General features: G+C 44.1%; 2 long non-coding RNA genes across 2 annotated transcripts; one reads left to right on the top strand and one right to left on the bottom strand.

Moving 5' to 3' along the window:
* Positions 1-231: 231 nt before the first annotated feature.
* Positions 232-1,360, top strand: LOC310676346. The gene is made up of 2 exons (XR_014510474.1): positions 232-633; positions 1,061-1,360. It is a non-coding gene; the product is annotated as an uncharacterized lncRNA (long non-coding RNA).
* On the bottom strand, positions 335-1,054 carry LOC310676343. Its single transcript, XR_014510471.1, has 2 exons — positions 797-1,054; positions 335-724 (listed from the first exon to the last, which is right to left on the bottom strand). It is a non-coding gene; the product is annotated as an uncharacterized lncRNA (long non-coding RNA).
* Positions 1,361-11,092: the final 9,732 nt, after the last annotated feature.

Genomic DNA, 11,092 nt, shown 5'->3' with positions numbered 1-11,092 from the left:
TTCTTCCCCCAATTTCCCCTCTCCCTGCATGCTTTCCAATTTCTTAGTGTGCATGGATTTGTTCTTGTTTTTTAAAACCAAAACTGCATTATAAACTCCATTGGCAGAAGTGCATAATCCAACCGATAGCTGTGTTTTGATCCAGATATGTCCAGCACTGGCGAATTACAGTGGTGCCTCACAAGACGAAATTAATTCATTCTGCGAGTTTTTTCGACTTGCGAATTTTTCGTCTTGCAGATTTTTTGTCTTGCGAAGCACGGTTTCCCATAGGGATGCATTGAAAATCAATTAATGCGTTCCTATGGTCAAAAAAAGTCCAAACAAAGCCAAATTTGGTACAAAAAGAGTTTATTAAGTGCTCTTTAAAGTCACACATACTGTAAAGAGCATTTCAAAAATTGAAGGAACAATAATTTAAGTTTCTAAACATTACAGAAAAGCATTTAAAAATCACCAAAGTGTACTGTACATACATTTTCTAAGACTCTGGGGGACAACTCAAAGAAGGTTCCTCTTCCACTCTTTGCTTCTTGCTGAAGAACCTGTCCATGGTCTGCTGCTTCATTCGCCTTTTCAGCACCTCCCTGAAAGACGACATGACCCTCGTATCAAAAGTGTTCGCAAGGTCACGTGTCAGGTCCTTGTCAGGGTGGTGCCGCTGTGCGAAAGCCTGCACATCTTTCCACTTCTGGCAAATGTCCCTCAGTTTTTTGGAGGACAGCTGTTCCTCAGTTGCTTCCTCCTCTTCCAGCGAGGCCTGCTCCTGCTGTGGAATGTAGCCCCCCATCATCACAACCTCCAGGAACTCCGCTGCAAAGTCTTCAGCCACAGGAACATCAGAACTGGCAGCCTCTCCATGCCTGACCACGCTGTGGATTCCAGATCTCGTCTTGAACCGGTCAAACCAGCCTCTGCTTGCCTTGAAGACTTCTGGCTCGCCTGAGGTTCCTGGCTGTTGCCAGATGAGGTCTGCATGCAAGGGCTTGGCCTTCTCACAAATGACGGCCTCAGTCACTGTTTCCCCTGCACGCTGCTTCTCTTCTAACCAGATGAGCAGCAACTTCTCCACCTCCTCCAGAACAGCTGGGTGGTTCTTCACGATCCTGGTGACTCCCTTGGCTACATCAGTCGCAAGGATCTTCTCCCTCATCTTCAGGATGGTCCCGATGGTCGATGGATTCCTCCCGTACTCCCTGGCAAGGTCTGTCACACGCATTCCACCGTCGTGCTTCCGGATGATCTCCTCCTTCATTTCCAGAGTAACCTTCTCCTTCTTCCCCTCGCCGGCCTCTGCAGCAGCAGTCTTCTTGGGCCCCATGGCAGCACAGCTCCTACCTTCGCACCCCCCCCCCCAAAATCAGTGCTTCACATCCAAAAAATTCAAAAGCACCAAACCTCCCAGAAAACACACAAGCTTCCAGATTCTTGCAAACCCCTCCCCAACACCAAGTCCTTGAATTCCAAACACCCCAACCCAAAACCCACCCCCCCCAAAAAAAAAGTTTTAAAAGTTTAACTTACCAAATGGCTGCAAAAAAAGTTTTGGAAAAGCTTCAAAAATCACCAAAATCTTCAAAAACCTCAAAAAAGGCTACCACACCGCATGCTATGAGTTGCTCCTCGAAGTCAAGTCGCAACTGCATCTCTTCAAGCAATGCACCCTGGGTATTAACGGTTTTAAGAAAAAGGAAACAAACTTGCAAGACGTTTTCGTCTTGCGAAGCAAGCCCATAGGGAAATTCGTCTTGCGAAGCACCTCAGAAAACAAAAAACCCTTTCGTCTAGCGAGTTTTTCGTCTTGCGAGGCATTCGTCTTGCGAGGCACCACTGTAGTTCAGTACACTTCAAATGGCAGACTGAACAAATTTATCCTCCATCTCTTTATGACTCCAGAATCATATGAATCTCTCCCCCCCCCCCCATATAAATCACTGATATCCACAGAAATCACTGAGAAAAGGTTTGCTCTTCCCTCGTAGCTATGCTCTCCAGCTTCAAGGTTATATTAAAATGAGTGTAAGAAGGAACAGAGCCGCTCCAATCATATATTGCATCTTATGCAGGGGTTAGGTACAAAAGTCAGGACATAAGGCAAAAATTACATATATACTCATAGAATTATGGAATTGTAGACCTGGAAGGGACTCTGAGGATCATCTGTGCCAACTCCCTGCAATGCAGGAAGAGGCAGCTGCCCCATGCAGGTATCGAACTGTTAGGAGCGTCCTACTCTAATGTAGGACCCTGGTAGAGACACATGCCCGACTGGCATGTTCTCTCCCTCCTGGTCGATCGTTTGGGAGCTTCTAAAGCTTTCTTCAGCTTGAACATCACAGTGACTGACACCAGGCATCAGCACACTCAGAGATCCGCAGAGTATTCACAGTTTGCGTAACAGAACCAATAGCACAGCATTTTGGCTAATCTACTTTATTTACATATAACACACTCGGAGCATTCTGACTTAGCTCCCTCCTCTTTCTCATCAGACAGCAAAGAGAGAAAGAACAAAGGACAATAGTCCCACTTCACAGAACACAGTAATACCAAAATATCCTGTTTCCGTCACTTCCCACAGTGTGGAATGAAAACATACACCGTCGTGTGATAGACAACAATCCTATGACTGCAGACACGGGGAATGAATCTCCAACATCCTCCCCCGATTTATGAACTGTGTTGCAGTCATCAGTGTAATTTCAACATACAGATGTCATACACACAGTATACCCCTGTATCACCCGTTCCGTCTTTGGAACTACCTGCAACTGGATTAGCCTTGGGCCTTACCATCTTGCACTTCTGACTAGTCTTGGCATCATAGCTCTCCTGACTTGGTGTTATCAGCGCCATGCTCTAACCAAATTACCTTAAATCGTCCATAAAGTACACTCCTCCTCCTGAATGGCCTGTAGTTAGGGAAGAGAGCCTGGGCTTCAAGGAGCCTTCTGACTCATGCTGCTTCCCCTGTCTGGCTGTGAAGTTTGACGTTTGCTCCGATTTGGCAGTAAAGAGTGGGTTTTCCTGGAGAAAGTGGGAGGGCAAATGGAAAACCGCTCAGATCCACACCCATGGGACGAGTGGAAAACTGCTCAGAGCCGTGCTTTCTTGGCATGGCACAAGAGGAAGTGTGGATGAGCCCTTAGAGATGGACTAATAAAAAAATATGTACTTAAAAGTCTTGTTCAAAATGGAAAGTCTTTAATACTTGCCAAGAATACAGTAAAGGATATGCCGGTCTGATATGAAACAGCACAGGGTTCTAAAGGCCGGATTGCTTCTCCAAATGGAACTGACCTGCTGAGCAGATGGTATCTGTAGGATGCCTTCTGAAGAGTGCAGTGATCAGCTGGATATATCAGGGGTGAGTTTATCTGTTACGTATCCTGGTCCCGAGCTGTTCATGGCTTTGTGCAGCGGGTTCAGCACCTCGAACTTGGCCCAGTAGTTAATTGGTCACAGTGATACTTTGCCCCAGTGAAAATCCCCGGCGATGTGCTTGACTTTTCCCCATAGATTGAATAATGTCATAGGCTAGAGCTGAGCACAATAAAGCGATAATGATATCTATAGCTGGGCTTTTGTGAAAAGCCGTGTAATTTACAGATGCTAAGTATTATTCCAACTATTATTATTATGCTGCTTAATAATACAATTTGTTGCAGGGTAGCATTATTTATAGCCGTTCCTCTGTCTAATTAGTGGCTTTTCATCTCCCAACCCCATGTTTAAGGGGCAATTGTGGGGCTATATTTGTCGTCATCACAATTAAGTTGTACTTTTATGATTCAAGTAGCTCCGCGGTTGTAGGTGTTTTGAAAGAACAAACAGTCACTTTCCAAGGGTTGTGTGGGAATCACAACCACCTTCTTTGTTCATCGTGCAGCCTTGATCTGTCACCCATATACACACAAAAGAGAACTTTATATTATGATAAAGCCTACCTAACTCCCACACACTGTTTTGGGGGATTAAGAAAATGCTTTCATCCTAAGTAGTCCACCTAAGTTGAATTTAAAATCTACTTCACTAAATCTAGGACTTGCCAAACAAAAGGATTCTTGCGCACAAACACCATTTTGTTCTGTGATGCAACAAAAAATAAGGGAGAAATCCTGTCTCAAGATCTGCTGGGATGAGTGAGGTTTGAATCTAGCAGATCTCCGGCTGAACTGGGAGGTTCTAGTGCAGCTGGGCTATGCTAGCTTATCTCTCTCATCTTCTGCTCAGCCTGAGATCCTCTGGATTCTAACCCGCTCATCTTGGTGGATATAGAAGATTGCTGTCAAACTATTTCTGTTGCTTTATGTAGCGCCACAGATTGTCTTCGATGTGCTTCACAGTTCTCATTTCAAGCAGCATGCATAATCAGGAACGCAAATTCCTGCTTAACTTCAGAGGTGGAGAAGGATGCTGAATGGTTTCTTTGCTGATAAAAAGGACACAATTTCAACACAAACTGTAGCAATGAGGCTTCAAATGTAGACCATAGCTCAGTGGAAGTTGCACAGAAAAAGGTCTCTCCAGCATCTCTTGAGAGAAAGCGCAGTCTTAAAGCATGGATAGGTGCAGTACTGAGTTAGGTGAACCAACGGTCTGACTCTGTATAAGGCAGAGTCCAATCTTCTTAAGGCGAACCTCTGTTGAAATTTTTGCTGCTGTTTGCTTAGGAAACAGCATAGCTATGTTTCTCTAGTCCAAATGTGTTTGATGGTGGGAAGTGACATAGATATGCAACTTATTTATTGATATAATCGAAGGACTGTAACAGTGTTTACTGTCTCCACCTTCCGCCCAGCAATAATTAAGGGATGAATTGCTCAGGTATCTCTTTCTAATTGAATTGCAAAAATAGTAATCTGAACAAATGTAAAAATAGCTTAGTCATCTTTTGTGCATGTGTCGTGATACATCCTGTTTTAAATCTAAGTATAATAAATAAATACCCATTTAACATATAGCTGGGGAACCTGTGTCCGTGACCATTGGGCATGCTGCCTGATAGGAGTTGGAGTCCAACAATATTCAGAGGGACATAGGTTGGTCTCCCATCCCTAGGACATACCCCAGATTTTATTTTATTTTTAAATCTGAAAAAGTGGTTCCAGAATGAAGCAAGCACCTGGATCTTATTCAAACTTCACAGTGGGTTTTTTGTTGGTTTTGTTTTTGATCTTCGCCCAGTCTATTGTTCTGGATCCCAGCAAACCATCTTAGCTTCTCATCCAGATATTCTGCACTCCCTCCTTTGTTCTAACCTCACTCTAGGGCAAGGATGAGAAATTTCAGACCCAGGGACTGAATATGGCCCTCTACACTTCACTACCTGGCCCATTCCCAGCCCATGCTTCTTCTCCCCAGGCCATGCCCCTCATCAACCACGCTCTGTGCCCCCTTTGCATGTTTTTTCCTGGCTGGAATCTGCCTTTGCACTTTGATAATGTTTCATTGCTTGCCTGAATGGATGATGAAGAGGGTTGTGTGCTGGGCCTGGGCGATGTATCGATACCTGGCAGTATATTGCAGGTGGAGCTTGCCTGCTCTGCATCACATTACCTTACTTCTCAGACTGCCTCCTTCCTCCCTGTGCCAAGTGCTGGTGGCAGCAGGAGAGGCAGCAGCTTCACATGACCCCTTGTGGGGCAGGGACCAAATGATGCTCCTTCTTTTTTCAACATCGCAATGTATCACTATATTGTGATATTTAGCCGGTGAAACACTGTGATGTTGAAAAGCTGGTATTGCCCAGCTCTACTGTATCCCTGTCTAGAAATCTGCCTTTTGCATAGCTTGAATGTAGCCTACTGTATAAAGGTAAGAGTCACCTTTCGCCTCTTTTAATTGGTCTGTTGCAGAGTCAGTTAAAGGGAAGGGTGCAAAATGCTCTAAATAAATAAATAACACGCCACCTTTGTCAATGCTGACACCAGACAGTACCAATGGCCTGCTACAGAAAGCTGTCCTTTCCTTTTGCTAGCAGTGTGAGGCTGTTCCAGCTGTTGGTAATGGTGATAGATATGGATGGCTCTTGAAATTACCATAAGGATTGCATTGAAATTGCATTTGGAAGCCAACCCAGCAGCATTTTTATGTATGATCATCGTAACAAAAACATAAGTGTGAACCTCTATAACCTCCGCAATTGCCGAGAATGATCTGTTACTGAAAAGAGCAATACTCGGACCAATTTGGAATCCATTCCAATACATACTGCAATATGTCATGCCTGAATTAACAACAAAACCAAACCGCCTATTTAATGAACTCTGAAAACCTGCAATCTCCTTCATCTCCCAGCTTAATAGAAATCAGATATAGTGATGTTGTTGAGTTGTAAACTGGAAATTCGAGAACATAAAGCAAAGCTGTAAATTTCTTTTCAGCAGCATGCTACCATCAGGGTAGTCAATAATAATTGTTTGTAGAAAATTGCTCAGCCTTTCTTCAGCTTCTGCTTAGGAAGTGATTTCATCTGAGTGCATTAGATTTTATCTGACACCGAGGAATCTGAACAGGAAAGCTGTACTAGATCTATAAAGTGCAAAGGCATTTACATCCAAGGCATTTTGCAAAACAAAACGGTGATTGGAAAGTTTACATCGCCAGAGTGTCAGCTGCGCACGTTAACAAGTGGACTGTTTCTGTTCTTGTTTATCTGTGGCCTGGAACATATCATGTGGGAAAGCACCATGTAATGAGATGTGCAATTGGACATTATGCTCAGGAGCATGAAAAGACAAAGGAGATCTCAGGAGAGGGATAGAAACTGTAGTAAGTTCCTATGGAAGATTACTTCCCTGCCCACCTCCTTCCCAAGCAGCCCCCATATCCTCTCTGAAGAGCCTCTCCTGATATACAAAATGTGACCAGAAAGTTTGGTGAATGGTCACAGAAATTGGACAGTGAGAAATATTTGAACTTGCATACCTTACAGGCCTTCAAAGTAGCCCCCCTCTGATACAATGCACTGCTGACAACATTCGTAAAACTGTTAGAAACTTCTGGAGAAGTCCACTTTTCATACTGCTTTCAATTCCTTCATCACAGCAGCTTGGACATGTGGAATGTTGGGAAATCTGTGCCGTTTCAGTGAAGAGTTCAGTTTTGGAAAAGGAAAGAAATTTGGTGGGGCCAGATCGGGAGAATATGGAGAGTGGGACAACTCAGTAACCTCAGTAACGATTTCACGTGGAATATGCAATTCTTCTGCCATCATTTGGATGGACAAACGCCAATCCCGCTTCAATAACTCATGAACTCTGTCGACATTTGCCGCCGTTCTGCTCGTCGATGGTCTGCCAGACTGAGGGTTGTATTTGATGGTTTGCTGCCCTTCACGAAAACACTTAAACCACTCATACACTATCTTTTGAGCTCCAGCTTCATCTCTGTATACAATTGTGAGCATTTTGTGGGTTTTTGATGCCAATTGTATGTTTGAATATTTCTCGCTGTCCGATTTCTGTGACCATTCACCGAACTTTCCTGCCACACCTTGTATGAAGGATGCTGCTAACAGCAGAATATTGTTGGGATGCACTTTCCGTAAGTGGAATCTTACAGAATTCACTCACTTCAAAACAATGTTGTCATGTGTCTCTGATGTTTGTTTGGTGGGGTTTTCTAGTACAGAGAGGGTGCCTCATTTTGATATTTAGCAATCCCCCAACAAAGCGCACACCATTCAGGAGAGTTCCCTGATGCTCCGAAGAAGCTTTATGAGGGTTGAGGAGCTACTGAGGGGGAACAGGATGTGTGAAACCCCTTTCTGCTAGCTTGCTTCTTTGGATTCGTAGATTCTTCTATACACGGCCCTATCCCAAGAAGTGTGTGCGTGCCTTACATCTACTGCGCAATGGCCATGTAAATGAGATCTGAATTAAAAAGTCTTCAGGAACGTGCAAATCCTACAACGCTCTCCATCACCAATTCCTTATTTGCTGAATTCACTGGAAGGCGAAAAACCCTATGAACACTGCCTGGAACTTTTTTTGAAAGGTTTTTGGCAACATATGCTACAATATGTTTGTACCTATTGCGCACCATCTGCTGTCTGGGCTTAAATGCACATTCATTTTACTTCTAATTCATAAAGAAAAAACGAAGAATGGAAAGTGACCCACATACAACAATTTGGCTGAGATATAAGCAGGTGCAGCTTTAAACATAAAGCATATTTGTGACTATGAAATGACTGTTCACTTGTTCCCATGTGGGTATCTGGCTGTTACTAACAAACAAATGCATGCCAGCTCCTTATGTTCTCACCCAGTGTGCTGGGAAGAAAACCAAGCAAAACTATATCCATTTTGTTACACAGTGTTAAAGTTGTGTTTTGATGTGAATTTTACAAACAAAAAACACAGGGGGGGGGGGGAAGAATGATATATTGATTTTGAGCATAAAAGGACACACCAATGTCTTTAATATAGGCTTAGGAAATTAATAAAATCTATTACGATACATTCATCTTGTTAGGTGTGGATGGTATATTGAAGTCATCTGTTGGGGTTTTTAAATAGAGGAAGCATAACAATGATTTCATCAGATATTTTAATTTTCCTGCATTGATATATGTGCAATGGTTTGCTTCTCTGTGCAGATCTTGATCGTGATTATACGTTCCTGCTTTGTATACGCACAACATATGTACCTATATAAATATTTAAGAAATGATTGTGCATTGGCTTATGGCTGCAGAATATTTCCTATGCACAATTCTACAATGAATACATGGCTACATACACTATTAGTTGGCATGTCAGTCAGATATTTCCTGATCTGCTGTTACTGTACAAGTCTTTCTTCCATTTTATAGTCCATTAGTGTGGAAAAAACATGTTATGTTGTTGTTACATTTATCATAGTGCATGGCAGACACGCAAATCTCAGCCACCAACAGATATTTGCAAAACAGTTATCTTCCCAGTGTGTTTCCTATAGAAGTTAATGAATTTTCAGAGTTTCCCAGTTTGTCTTTTGCAGTGGCTGGATAAGGAGGAGCGGTGGGAGACTCCCATCCAGGAGTCCGCCAGGGAAGTCGGAGAAGATGAAGACTTAGACCCCGGGTCCTGGTGGTGGTGCAATGAGGAAGGGTTGAGCTGTGGGGTGCTGGAAGCAGGAGGGTGGAATGATCAAGGGGGTTCAGAGGAAGAAGGGCCTTCCAGGACAGGGCTGGAGGTTGAGCATCTCAGGATGAGCGCAGGCAGAGACAGGGAGAAATCAAAGGCTACATTTGTCATCCCACAGCAGGGCAGTCTTAGTCCTTCTGGCTCTCTCCTCTCACACTCCGAGCTAAGATAGCCTTACACATCACTGAGCAAGGAGCCAGACAGATATAGAGTAGGAGCTCACCCACCCCACACATGTTGCAGTCTCCATCTTTAGGTGGCGCTGTGGGTTAAGCCACAGAGCCTAGGACTTGCCTATTAGAAGGTTGGTGGTTCGAATCCCCGCGACGGGGTGAGCTCCGATTACCCGTTACCTGCTCCTGCCAACCTAGCAGTTTCAAAGCACATCAAAGTGCAAATAGATAAATAGGTACCACTCCGGCGGGAAGGTAAACAGTGTTTCCGTGCACTGCTCTGGTTCACCAGAAGTGGCTTAGTCATGCTGGCCACATGACCCAGAAGCTGTACGATGGCTCCCTCAGCCAATAAAGCGAGATGAGCGCCGCAACCCCAGAGTCGGCCACGACTGGACCTAATGGTCAGGGGTCCCTTTACCTTTACCTTTTAGATTCCTGCAACTTTCCGAGTGGAAGGAGTCAAACCGGGGAGACCTCTCAGTGTTAATTTCTTTGAATAAAAAAGTTTATTGCATTTCAAGCCTCCGGCCTCTTCTTGACCTGAGGGGGTCTGGCACTTCCCTGCCAGTCCTCGTGACACAATGACTGTTGAAGTGGTATATGCATGCATGTGGATATGGCCTATGTGTAGTGATTATTTGAATTTCAGGTCATTGAGTAGCAAAGTTCAGCAACATCACCAGTTGTTACACTTGTGGATCAAACCGCTGCCAAAGGGACAGATGCAGGGGGCTCCTGAACAGCAGCAAGCATATGAACTCTCTGCTCACCCTGCCCAGCTTTCTGTGGAGCAAAACCCCATCACCCTTCTAAATTAATAATAAGAAGCAGCCTTCTCATACAAGAAATGTCAAGAGAGAACTAGGTCGCAGCTAGCAAGTTTGCAGAGAAATCTTTATCACAGTGGTTATCAGCATCCTTGAGAGCAAACAATTTAGAATACAATGGGCCTAATCAGGCCAATTCTGAAAGGACTCTTATCTAACACAATGTTCTAATGGCAACTACATGGATGAATCCAGACAGCCCTTGACATCTCAACTGAACTCTCACAGAAGCACTTTTCCTCCGATGAACATTTATCCCACCAGGACCACTCCTCCTTTGACCTCCTTGCTGTAAAAATAAACTTGTCCAATGCCACTACAGTATGTACTGCAGCGAGTGCCTTACAGTTAAAATGTTCAATAAGAAAGACATCTGATTAATAGAAATCTGAGGCCAGTGAGACTGACGCTTGCTGTTAATTCATTATACTCTGTCATATGGTTGAAATGCCAAGAATGGGAATACTAAGGCAGTGGTGGCTGCTGCCCATTTGGACTGGTGTGGGACCCCAAGAGTACGCAAAGCCAGAACCGATGGCAGGTGGTGACAATGCCAACTAATTCTATTCCACCACAGTTTAAGAAGGCACCACAGTTTAAGAAGGATATTGACATGCTGCAATGTGTGTAGAGGAGGGAAGCTAGGATGATCAAGGGCCTGGAAACTAAGGCTTATGAGGAATGGTTGAGGTAGTTGGATATATTTAGCTGGAAAAGAGAAGACTGAGAGGAGATGATAGCCACCTTCAAAGATCTCAAGGGCTGCCACATGGAAGAGGGAACAGTTTTCTCCTGCTCTGGTGGGTAAGGACTCAAACCAGTGGCTTCATAGCTACAAGGAGATTCTGACTAAACATCAGGAAGAACCTTCTGGTGGTAAGAGCTGTTCAAAAGCGGAATGGGTGGTTGTGGAGTCTCCTACCTTGGAGGTTTTTAAGCAGAGGTTGGATGGCCA

The sequence above is a fragment of the Podarcis tiliguerta genome (assembly GCF_965153285.1).
Source record: "Podarcis tiliguerta genome assembly, chromosome: 4".
Taxonomy (NCBI): Eukaryota; Metazoa; Chordata; class Lepidosauria; order Squamata; family Lacertidae; genus Podarcis; species Podarcis tiliguerta.
Note: the sequence above shows the minus strand (reverse complement) of the source record. Positions and strands in the feature narration are given on the sequence as shown.